The 12,767-nt window shown below is 42.4% G+C and overlaps 1 protein-coding gene across 1 annotated transcript in view; it reads left to right on the forward strand.

Annotated features, from left to right (window-relative positions):
* LOC310902316 (uncharacterized protein) overlaps nt 1–12,767 on the forward strand; it is a gene marked incomplete at its 3' end in the record, with an annotated part of 116,380 nt that overhangs the window by 99,297 nt on the left and 4,316 nt on the right. The window lies entirely within an intron of this gene.

A 12,767-nucleotide genomic window follows, 5' to 3' on the forward strand; every position in this document is an offset into this window, starting at 1 on the left:
ATCAATTCTCAAAGCCGGAGTGCCTGCCTTCTTCCCTTCCCCACTCCTTCACGGATCCTGCCTCTTTCATCAGTCTCGGGCCCTCTGTCAGCTCTCCGCAGAACCGCCGCCGTCGATGCACAGGACCGCTGAAATCAGCGGGGCATGCCTTCCTGCTGCTGCGGCGGTGGGGCTCCCCAGTAGGCGACTGGCTCCCGGACGAGCCCCCAAATTGTGAGAAACACTCCGTAGCCAATAACTTGGGCTCAGGCGAGGAGCTCAGCGAAGCAGGAATTTATTCGCGATCGCAGTGGCGGGCGTCCCACGAGCAGGAGCGCCCCTGCTGGTTCCAAAACCCAGTTTATATACTTTTTGATGACGGGACCCTCCCCTGTTTCCCCACTGAGGGGGTGATCCAGGCTCACAATCTGTCTGATGCTTCCCAGACAATGCATGGCCTTCAGTTGCCGGCCTGTTAAATTTCGAATTTCTTTCGACTTTTTTACTGGTTGAAGCGGTAATGGTTCTTCACTTACCTGACTTGACTCAACACCGTGATTTTCCCCGAATTGTTCTACGGAGTCTGGTTGTCTGCATTTTACAAGGTCGCCTGCTAAGCGTTCTTATCGCTGCAAGCACACCTCGATACCCCATTCCTTACCTTTAAACAACGTAACTCTGCAAAAACAACATTTTTATTCCCACGAGGGGCAGGGCAGGCCCCGCGGCGCGTGGCGGCGGGGGGCGGGGGGGCCCCGTGACGGCACCGAACGCGGGGGGGGGGCGGTATGGCCTCGGGCGGCGCGACCGGTAGCGGCGCGACCGGCAGCGGCATGGCCGGCGGTGGCAGGGCCGGTGGCGGCGGGGCGCCGGGCGGCAGCCCAGGAGCCCGATCAGGAGGAGGAGGAGCAGGAGGAGGAGGAGGAGGAGGAGGAGCGGCCGGCGGCAAGGTGAAGAGGCGGCGCCACCGTTTGGGCGCCGCGAAGCCCCCCTGTGCCAGGAGCAAGCGGGTGAGGAGCGGCCCCCCCACAGCGGGCCCTTCCCCCTCAGCCCACCAGTTACCCCCTTACTTACCCCCTTACCTTACCCGCCCCTTTATCCCCTTAGTTACCCCCTACCCACCTCCTTACCCCCTTAGTTACCCCCTCGACCGCTTAGTTACCCCCTTAGTTACCCCCTCAACGGCTTAGTTACCCCCTTAGTTACCCCCTCAGCCCCTTCCTAACCCCCTCAGTTACCCCCTCAGCCCCTTCCTAACCCCCTCAGTTACCCCCTCAGCCCCTTACTTACCCCCTTACCCCTCTACCCAGCCCATTACCCCCCTCCTCCCCCTCCCCTTCACCCCCAGCCCGCTGCCCTCAGGACCCCCAGTGCCACCCCCAGGGCTTTCCCCGCTCCCTGCACCCCTCCTCAGCCCATCATCAATTCTCTGAACGTTACCTGCCAGGCTTTGCTTCTCGTTTGTGCTGTAGGGTACAGCAGGTTGACGGTGAAAGCGGTCCGTCAATTCGGGGTGTGAAAATCCCCGTGCTGGAGGGGGGACGCGCCGAGATCCCTCCCAGCAGCTCTTTGCTAAGAAATGTCAGGACGCCCAGAGAGATGCTCTGGAGATGCCCTCTGCACATGTTTGTTCAGCCAAAACCTCTCCGCTATTAAATGAGCAACGTAGCTGAGGGGATTGATTATCATATGCAAAACCAAGGGAGCGCTACGCATGGATAGCTGCTCATTTAGGTTTTTATCACTTGCAGAAATGCCAAGTCCCTTATACCACATATTGACAATCAATCTTGTCCATCTAAAGCTGGCCTGGAAGGGCAATGCAAACATTCCCCACGCTTACAGAGCAACCGTTGAAACCTCTGGCTTGAACAGTGCATTAATGTTGAAAGTGCCATAGCTTGCGTGTGCCGACACTGTGTAGCTAACTGATAAACCTTACACGTGGATTGAAAATAATCAGTGGAGATGGTTTTCTAACTTTTCCATTGTCTGTTATCTCTGCGTGTTTTCCAGTAGGTTTATTTAAAGAGTGTGCCAGAGCAAACACGTGCGTGGGGATATCTGGGGGATTCTGCACAGAGAATGGCTGCTGCACATCCAGCGCAGATCAAATTAACAGTAACTTATCGGGGAAGAGTTTTAATGATTTGATAAACAGACAAACTGATAGGTGTTACATGTGTGCATTTATTATAGCAGTTAGCTTTGTAACCAGACGAATCGTGCAAATGTTCATAACGTAAAAGGACGAGCTTTGAGCAGATAGCTTGCTTAGAGCATTTGTCAATTAATTTCAGTTTATTTTCAATATCATGTCCACTCTGCAGAAGGTTCTGTGGCTTAATGTTAATTGTCTCTCAGTGATGCAGTTGGGGAGGCACGAAAGCGACCGATGCGATTTTGTGAGGTTATACCTCTGGTTCTGATCCCTACCCCGCTGTTTTTCTCATCCTTCCCCCTACAACTTTAGTCGATAAGTCGATTCTTAGAAATACTTAAATAGATGTGTTTTGTGTGCTTGTGATCATAATTACAGCCCACCAAACCCTCTGTCTCTTACCATTAAGCTCTGAAGGTGCCTGGGCACTGTAGGCAGTATAGTTAGCAGCTTCAAAGTTCCTGGGAACTAGTCCTGGATCTAATTTACCTTTTTTTTTTCCCCCTGCCTGCAGGAGGGATGATTAGCAGGATGCCTAGCTCATGATTGTCAGCTTTCTGGATATTAATTTTTATTATTAATTTTTATTATTAATTATATTCATTTATATTAATTTATCTTTTATTTAACCGTAGTTCCTGGGGCTTTCGGTCAGGTGGGAATTCTCCGATCGTACCCGATGTATGCCGCAGAGTCAGTCTTCTACAAAATACAGCAACAGCTTTAGAAGGCTCTTGCAAGAGGAGGTGCTGGTGCTATAGCTATAGCTGTGTTTCTTGCAGGACATCTTCTGGGTTAGCCTGACTGTTGAGAGCAGAACTGTTTTTTGTGCGTATAGTCACTGCAATTCAGCATTACTAAAATTGAAAATATTTAGATTCACTGATTTTAATGGGTAGTATGGTCCTGACTGTCGCAGTAGATAATTGCTGAACTTCTGGTTTAGTTGGTTTTCACGGGAGGGTGCGAAGAGGAAGAGTCCTGGAACAAGTCTGTAGGTCAGGAGCTGTTCAGGCGTAGAGTTTCCTGATAGCCTTGCAGATTGACGACCTGCTGGTGAATTTTGGCAGAGGTTTCAAAACTTTGAACCTTGCCAAGGTCACTTGGAAGTGCAGACAGTGATAGGTAGTTGTAAATCAATCTTAGGTGAATTTTAGGTTTACCAGAAGTGTAGCGATCCTATGCCAGGGATCAACCTCGTCGTCGTCTTCTGAATATTTGCTGTATAATATCTGTCTTCAAGGTCCGTGGAAGGTGGTATCGCAGCATATGCTGTTGACTGCGTTTCTGTAATTAAACAAGTGTTTTTTCTTTCAAGCAGGGAATAATTAGCAGAATGACAGAAACGGTGAAAAATATTGTACCGGCCTGGCTGCAGAAGTATTTCAATAAGCGTGAGGAGGAGTGTGTAGACAGAAATGAATCTGCAAACCAGGAGGAGACTCCGGTAAACTATCACCACGATTATTCAGATGAAGATACCATAATCGATGAGAGATTCACGCCTGAACCAGCAGGAATTAGTAGACGAGGTATGTGAAAAATCATTTGGAATTCTGGCCATCTGTATTTATTCACAGATTTCTAGTTTTGAATCTGAATTTCAAAAGGAAATTGGAATGAGGGTTTTGACAGAATGAAAAAAAAAAACAAACAATCAAAAAAGTCGAAACAACTGTTTGTGAAACCGTCTTAGCTTTAAACTGTATATACAGTTACGAAGCATACATCTTATGCTCTTGGAAGGCATCAGTTAACTTTAGGTACTCTATTAGCCAGGTGCTAAATGCTGAAAATAAGTCATTTGCAAGTGTGCTGGGTTGCATTTTCCATCTTTTAAAAGATATGGAATGAAAATCTGTCTAATTGCCTAAGGCAATTAAAAAAATTAATTTGTTTTGCAGTCTTCGAAACAAAAGACTAGATGCTAGAATGGCAGAGGAAAATTCCGTCTCGTGTCCTGAGTTTGTTTGTTTTGTTTTGTTTTTTTTTGTTCTGGGCTTTGATCAATTTAGTAAAGTTCCTTGTTAACTTGATGGTGAACTGGGGAACTTGTGCACGGATGTGGTTTATGAGATTATTATCCTTAAAATATTCAATAACTTTAAGGTCTACGCGGGGGGAGGGGGTGTCTTTGAGAAGGTATTTGGACCGTTGGCAACGAGGTTTGCAACTCCTTTACCTCATGAAAGATTAATTTGTCTTATATCCAGTGCCTCTCACTGTTCCTGTAGTCCTGTTGTATAAATTTGCATCTATTCTTATTTGAGTTTCTCTTAAATTAGCTGTTTTGGGGAAGTCAGCTTTTAATAAGTAAAGAAGTTTTGTCTGAGCGTGCGTAGGTAACCATAGATAATGTGGAAAGTCAGTTGCTTCTGTTGTTGGCAGAATCAAAAAATAAGGAGGAAATATCTTTGCCTCCAATCTCATCTAATTGTAAACAAGGAGATTGATGGCTTTCTGTGTAGCTGTAGCTTGGGAATGAGTTTGGAGAAAAGAATAGAGAAGGTCTTCGTGACTGAGGAACACATGTTGGCTTTCCTATGTAACTGCGTGAAAGGAGCTTTCAGTAAGAACAGCTGCACTGCAAGCTTGCTAACTCCAGGAGATCAGGAGCAGGTGGACACCCTGGAACCTTTTGCAGCTTATGTTGCTGTCCGTGGGTGTTGCTTACTATGCTTAAGAATAAGATTTTTTTTTTTAATTATTACTACATTTTGAAACCAATGTGTTTCTTCAGTTCTGAGGTATCAGTGTGCTGGAGCCTATATTGGGTGGCCTTCCGCCTGAATACCTTTCTGTATCTCAAACGGTGCTGTCCTAAAAATCTGCTCATGGTTTGGAGAGCTAATTAGTGGTACTGCAGTGGTTATGAAGATTGAACTAACTAGTTTAAGCTTCAGTTCAAGTATCAAGAGGATAGTGGCTCAAAGTCATTTGAATTGCCCAGATTCCTGGGAGAGACAGTAGGCTTTCATCAGGCAAAATACCCATGAATAGTTCCATTCATTTAGCAAGATAGACTTCAAGGCCACCTATTCCAGGCCACTAGCATTGTTTGCAGACCCTTTGCTTCAAGAGGGAAAAATGCTCGTCTGGTTACTTGGGTCAACATCCTTGTCCCTTGGGTCAAAATCCCAATAGTTAATGGGTAGGAGATGATGTTTTGCCTCTAACGTGAGCTGATATGGAAGAACTTGGGAAAAAAGTACTGCAAACGTTCATTTTCATGTTGTGTATTCAGATTAATGTAACCTTTGTTCCAATATTATGGAAGCTGCAGTGTTATCTGTAATTACCGTGTAATCTCAAATTTTGTAAAGCTTATTGCAAGCTGTACATGGGAGAAGGAGTATATATGTTTGATTTAGTGAACGGCCAAGTCAGCGTTAGAGCATTTGAGCACGGGGTCAGAATGTGGTGTTGTAAATCCTCATAGTTAACTACTTCTGGATGCAACATTAATACTGTGTATCGCAAGCAGTGTTGTTGTTGTAGCCAGACAGTTAGATGCAACCGTATCTGGGTGAGGAAGAAGTTAAATTTGGCTTCTCTCTTTTTGCGCTTAGAACTTGGCAATAGCATGGCTGTCGATAGGAAACAGGTTTTGGCTTCTGTGAGCTTGTCTATAGCAAAGCTAATTATCTCCCTGTTCTTGTCTAGAACCATCCACAAGTAGATCAGCACTGAACTTCCCAGTTGTGTTAACAAGGCCCTCTCTTCATCGGAGCCGTCTGAATTATACCACGCTGGATTCTCCTGTCCCACCTTGTCAGCCCTCGACATCTTCTGTATTTGGCATTGGCAGTCCTAGGCTGTCCTTGATAAAAGAAATAGAAGATTCTACCTCTCAACAAGACGATGATAACATCTCAACAACCAGTGATTCCTCCTCTAGAGCATCTGATGAAGGTGATTTTTGTGTTCTCTGTTTAATTGACTTTTTTTTTAATGTGAAGTACCTTGCGTTCTTTAATATTCCACATCACCTTAGTAAATAAAATAGGTGAATGTCAACTTTGGATGCGAGAATTAAATTGAATTTTTAGTGTTTTAGAAGTATATAATCCTATCACCTTTTTAATAGAAGCGTGCTTTGGAATACGTTTATGATACCCTGATGTTAGAAAGAGTCAATGCTGAAATATACACGTTCAGCTAGGTTATATGTAAATTTTGAACTGGGACGGTAGGAAATCAGGCTGACTTGCCGTAGCTTGACAACTAGGCTGATTGTCTAGAAGGAAGAGTGACTCAGAATATCTAACAGACAGCTGGTTAAATGTGAATAAGTGCAGGTGACAAATAGGAACACGAGATGTTTTCCTGTGTTTCAGCAAGAGAAGATAAAGAAACTACTCTGACATAAGCTATAGGCTGTTTTTTGACCTTTCTTGGTAGAAGGCTTCAGCTGTCAATACTTTCATGTCTTTTGCCAAATTCATTGAGGAAAGCACACCATTTTAAAATAAAAAATAAGCATCGTGTCGATGTAGGTTGGTACGTAGGTCTTCTCGCTGAAAGGGCGAACAGCAGGTTTGCAGCTTTTTCTAGTCCCCCATATAGACAGGGACTGACGTGTGCTCAGCAGGTTTTGCAGAGAACTTTTGTACAGCTGAGAGTAGAGTTGCTGGGCTTTAGCAATATAACCTCAGTGCACTAGAACTTTCTGGTGTGTCTTCGTAAAACATACATGGGCAGAAGATCGTTAACTCTTAGAGCAGCCTTTGGGGAATCTTCCAGGTTTAAAACCTGTGCGATTATGATCTGTGCTGGCCTCCAGCCTTTTACCAACACAGAAAAAAGCTTTGTCCGTACAAATGCACTGATGTTTATGCGGTCCTCTTTTATCTTAGCCTGAAGGAAAAAAATATCTGCATTGGAAGCACAGTATTAACTTGGTAAGATTGCTGAAAACTACTTGCAGCTCTGTGAACAGTTTTCAAGTTTGTAGGTGATACTTGGTTTTCAGTCTGTACGTGAAGTTGATCTATTTAAAGAAGCTGAAGTCATGCTTATTTTTCTGTATTGAAGAACTTGAATTAGTGTGATCTTTATTGTTAAAGTTCTGTACGTACGAGAGGCATTTACATCTAGCATACGTCATTTTGGCAGATGTTGCAGTTTTAAAAAATACTTCATCGTCACTGCTCTGGCCCACACAAGATGAAAGAACTCATTCCCTCTCGCAGCATTCTGCAGCTAGCTCTAAGAAACCTGCATTCAGTTTATTTGTTTTTGGAGGACTGTGTCCTGTAAGTACTGCACAGTATTTCTTTTAATCAGTTTGAATGTGTACCTGTTTTTCTATCCACTTCTCATACTGTGTTTCCGTAGGTACGTGGAAGCACGTCTGTTTTTAAGCAAAACCAGCTTGGGTTTTCTCCATTTTACCCCGGAAAGATGGCCTATGCCGGTGGTGCAGCTGTAAGATCAAGGCAGCCAAAGACGGAACCTTATCAGGTATGAGAAAAGTAGTGTAGTGGGAAATAGTGATGGAAATAAAAAAAGCAGCACTGCCAAAGGAGCTTTGAGCAGGGAGCTGAATATGTGGTAACAGTTGCTCTTCTGCCCTCTTGGTCTACAAAAATAGACGTCTGAGATTGATTTCTGTTTAAATTCTTTAATGACAGTTTTTACCACAGGTAATACTTGTCAGAAAGAACAAGAATGACAGTTTGGGCTAGTTGTTGGTAGTTGGGGTTTCCTCTGTTGTTAGGTCTTTCAAAAAATTCCATTTAAGTGCCATTGTCTGCCTCTGACTACATTACGTTAAAATAACTTGATGCAAAAAAGCCAATGACAGCATAACTTTGAAAACTTGTGTTTATGGTAGCAAAAGCTACAGTAGTCAAACCTGGCTAATATTTATCTGTGGATCTTCTTTTCCAAGCATGCCTACATTCATGCTATGGATATGTTGTATAAACCTGCAGTCTTTGAAAATATCTAAAATCAACTTTGCTGATCCTTTGTTCTTCTGGTACACAGAGGCATGCAGGACTAAATGCAGTCCCAAGATAAGCAGTAACATGCTTTCTGTTTTGAACGATTCATATAGTTCTTGGAGAGAGTTATTTGCCCCCAAGAGTTCTTGGAAATAGCAAATAAAAACTGCTGACAACTCTGATTAGCTAGAGCTGAATCGAAAAGGAAAGTCAAATCAGGTTTGGTAGGAATGTATTTAAATGAAAGTGACTTTTATCGATAAATCAAAAGGAATTTGAAGAAAATGAAAACGCGGGTTTGCTGGCTCTGTTCTGACAGTCCATTTGTGCAACGGAAAAAGGGCAGTACAAGTACCTCACTTACGGGAAACCTTGAAACCTTGTGGTGCAAAGCTGGGAACCCTCTTTGGTCGGCTATTTTTGTTTTTTACAATATTACTGCATTATGGTAAAAAGAGGAACCAAAATACTAGGCTTTTAAAGGAGAGAGTAGCTTGCTTCTTGCTGCTTGCTGTGAATGACAGCAAGGTACTAGAGAGTCCAGCGAAGGGCCACCAAGAAGATCAAGGGACTGGGAGCACCTCTCCTCTGAGGAGAGGCAGGGACTGCTGGGCCTGTTTAGCATGGAGGAGAGGAGGTTTGGGGGGATCTTACTGGTGTATATAAATACCTGAATGGATGGTGCAAAGAGCATAGAGAGCCATTGTGTTTTCAGCGGTGCCCAGTGCCAGGTCAAGAGACAACAGGCACAAACTGAAACGTGAGGCTCTGTCTGAGCATCAGGAAATGCTTTTGCACTGTGCGGGTGATGGAGCCCTGGCACGGGTTGCCCAGAGAGGCTGTGGAGTCTCCCTCTTTGGAGGTCTTCAAGAGCTGACTTGACATGGTCCTGGGCAACCTGCTCGGGGTGGCCCTGCTCGAGCGGGGGGGTAGACCAGGCGATCTCTAGAGGTCACTTCCAACCTTAACCATTCTGTGGTTCTGTGAGTCTCACTTGTGTTTTTACATGCTGCGTGGCCTGCTTCCTGTCTTCACATCGTGTGATAAGCACAGTGTGGTTATATGAGGGGTTTAACCTGGGAAGAAAAAAAGTCACACCAAAGGAAGTTTTCGACTGATATTTGAAGTTGGGTGGTGCAAATAAACAGTTTACTTTTTCAGTGTAATGTTTAGATCTGTTACAGTTTAAATCAGATCTTTATCTTTTAAGACAAAGATTTGCAGCCAACTTTAATCTTGGGGGAAGGGAGGAAGCAAGAGAGAAGTAAAACTAGTTCCTGGTTATGATTGTATACACTGATTTTAAGATGGTACGCTTAGACCATCGTGAAACTCTGAGGTCTGTGTTGTTACTGAAAATGCTTTCTGTACCACAAGCCTTTTCTTGAGTTCTGTTTCCCTGATTACTGCTTCGGAGGCCTTAGCAGTCCTAGCATCATCCGTCTTGACCTTTTACAAGTACGGAGTTCTTTTATTGCTCGTGCAACAAGCACGTGCAAGATGCACTGAGGCCCAAGGTAAACTTCATTAAACTCCGAATGTATTCTCTTCTTTATGGCTTAAACTCCCAGTGACTGCATTTTTCTCTGTCATCAGAATATATTGATTGTATCATCAGTGTAGCCTTGGGACGTAAAATACATGCCTCTTTAGCTCAGAATTGACCATTGTAACACTTAAAATGCTAATTTTTCAGGCACAAAGGAGAGCGAAAGCTAGACAAGAAACTGTGTGGTCCCGCGCTACGTTAAGTACCTCAGCACGGCGCATCTTGGAGGCAATGGAGAAGCTGTCAAGCCCTTTGTTGGTAAATAGCACTTCTTTTAATCTGTTTTTGCTTCATGTGTTTATAAAACTTAGTAAATGTGCCATCAAAGGATAAAGATAAAACTATTCTTCCTTACGTTGTGGCCGGTTTAATTTATTGCGCTGTTTTTTCAACAGGATGCTAAAAGAATGGCATCTGTTTTGCTGCTGTGTTGTGTAAGTTGACCATGAACCCCCACATTTTTGTTGCAGGGAACCCTCTCTCTCAGGAGAAAAAAATTGCCCTCTAATAGTTATGCTTTGTTTTTTCCTCAGCCTCCGGACATAGATAAACCGGATATTACTGACTTCCAGTCCAAACGAAGAAAGGTAAGAACCAATAATGTCTTAAGCTGAGGTAGATAACTTTTTCAATGCTTTATCACTATTAGAAAAATTTTCTCAAACCTCAGTGACAACATAGACATCAAATCAAGTTAATATTGGCATGTATCCACAGTAGATGATGGGCTGTGAAGATTACTCAGGTTAAGAATTATGTTATCTTTGTAAGTTGAGAGCACCAACTCTAGAACACACCAAGTCGTTTTATCTTGTCCCCCAACTTGGGGTGAAGCTGCATATTAAAATTCCTGTTGAGGCAAGTTTTCTCTTGAAGAAATGATCACAAATAGAAAAATACTGATTGAGTGGTCATATAGACTTTGTACAGACTTCCGTGTTCATTCGGGCACAGAAAACTAGTTTTTGTGCTTTTTATCACCATTCAAAGTAAAGAGGAGGAAAATTGTTAATTTCCGACGCTATAAATCTTACGCTCCTAAATTCCTATTTGGAGGTAGCACAGAACTGGTGAGAATGCTGTGGTAAAGCATGATTTCCTTTCATTTTGTTTAAAAAATGAAAACTAGTCATCTTTTTTTGATGACTTTAGTTAGGGGTATCATTAAATTGCAAAACTGTACCAGGCACAATAGCTCTTGGTGTATTAAATGCCTAACTGGGGGAATTAATATTTTTCATTTTTACCTTTAAAACCAGCGATGAACCATCGTTGGAGTCTGATAAATTTTCCATAAAATTAAATGGGCATCTCTTTCTGCGAAAACATCTGTGTTTCCAGTATCAGTCTGAGTGTACAAATGACCACTTGTTAAGTGTATGGGCTTCTTAGGCTGCAAATCAAAGTGGACAGTAATACTGGTTGCTTATTGCTTTTAACTCTTTCAATCTCTGTATTGTTTAGCCAGCACAATCTCCATTTGGTAAAGTTCTAAAATGAATGTAGCAGCAACTGCTTAGTTTTTAGGGGGGTAGAGGTTTTTTTTTTTCTTTTTCTTTTCCGACGCTATAAATCTTACGCTCCTAAATTCCTATTTGGAGGTAGCACAGAACTGGTGATAATGGTGTGGTAAAGCATGATTTCCTTTCATTTTCTTTAAAAAATGAAAACTAGTCATCTTTTTTTGACGACTTTAGTTAGGGGTATCCTTGGGCTTATTAAATTACAAAACCCTTAAATGACCACTTGAAGATCAGGTGACTGAAGGAAATAACAAGATGTGCAAACTTTTCATCTTCTGTTCTAATGAGAAAAGGGACAGTGTCTCAAGAAGTTTCTGTGCTAATTCCTTGATTGGATGGATGTATAATTAAGTTTACAATCACTTCAGAGTTTACAAACATCTCAGATTTCCTGGACCATCTTTTCACCATCTGCCAAATTACAAGGGCATGGAGAAGTGAAGTATATCATAAATATTATCCAAATAACTAAAACCAAATCTGGTGTGAATTCTCAGTTATATTATAGCAATACACCTGTGATAAGGCATTAAGAAAGATCTGCCAGATTTGCAACAGAGAGCCTGAAATTGTCAGCCACTAAATGAATGTTGCACGCAGCTGTCAGTGGGTGAAAGGAGATAGATTGTCTATTCATAATACTAGAATTCATAATGGTGGCGGGAGAAGGGTAGCCCGTGATGAGAAGCAATTATTTGCTGAGGAGACGATCGTGTGTTTTCCTGCTAAAGTGAACATGCGGTTGACGGAACACTTGTGCACTCAGGCTAAACTTCTGCAGTGGGTAGCAGTGATGTGGTATTTTTCTTATTTCAAGGAGCTGTACCAGGCAGAATAACTCTTCGTGTATTGAATGCCTAACTGGGGGAATTAATATTTTTCTTTTTTACCTTTAAAACCAGCAATGAACCGTCGTTCACTCGAAGTAGATTTGTGAACTTACATAAAACATGTCTTATTCAAGGTTTCAAACTGAATGTAATATTTTTTAGAAAGATGTATTTTTATATACTTTAGAGAGAGTGTGAATTCTATTACTAAGAGCTGGGAGATACTGTGAAATTAAAGCTGCAGCGTAAACAAAAATTTCCTGTTGGTATTGATTTGAACAATAGCATGCTTCCTAAGACTGTATTTTCTGATCCTTAAGACCGCAGGCGGAGCCATCGGTAAATCTTGTAGCCTTTAGGGTTTGTTTTCTGTCTGACAGTTCAGTTAAGTCAGTTTTGCAGAACACGCAGTGGTCTGTGTTAAAAATTAACTCTGGTCTGTGAAAATGCTTTGAAAAGGGAAGTCAAACCCACTACTTGAAGTGCATCTAATGTACATGTAAAGCATTGGATCATATTTTAATGAATGAGATTATTGTAAGACTGACAAGTTGGTTTTTTTGAGTGTGTTCTATTGTTTGTGTAACTTTGAAGAGGGAAAATGTAGGGAATGTGAAGCCCAGAAGCCTGTATAATTAGTTGCTTAACACTTCAAATGTTAAATTAATGAATTAAGCTACTAAAAAAAAAAAATCACAGTGTGGGCAGAGGAAAAGATAGGAGCATATTCTAGGAACATGGGTTATTTTAATTATGGTAGCATGAATTATTTTGTCT

The sequence above is a fragment of the Anser anser genome (genome assembly GCF_964211835.1).
Source record: "Anser anser genome assembly, chromosome: 7".
Taxonomy (NCBI): domain Eukaryota; kingdom Metazoa; phylum Chordata; class Aves; order Anseriformes; family Anatidae; genus Anser; species Anser anser.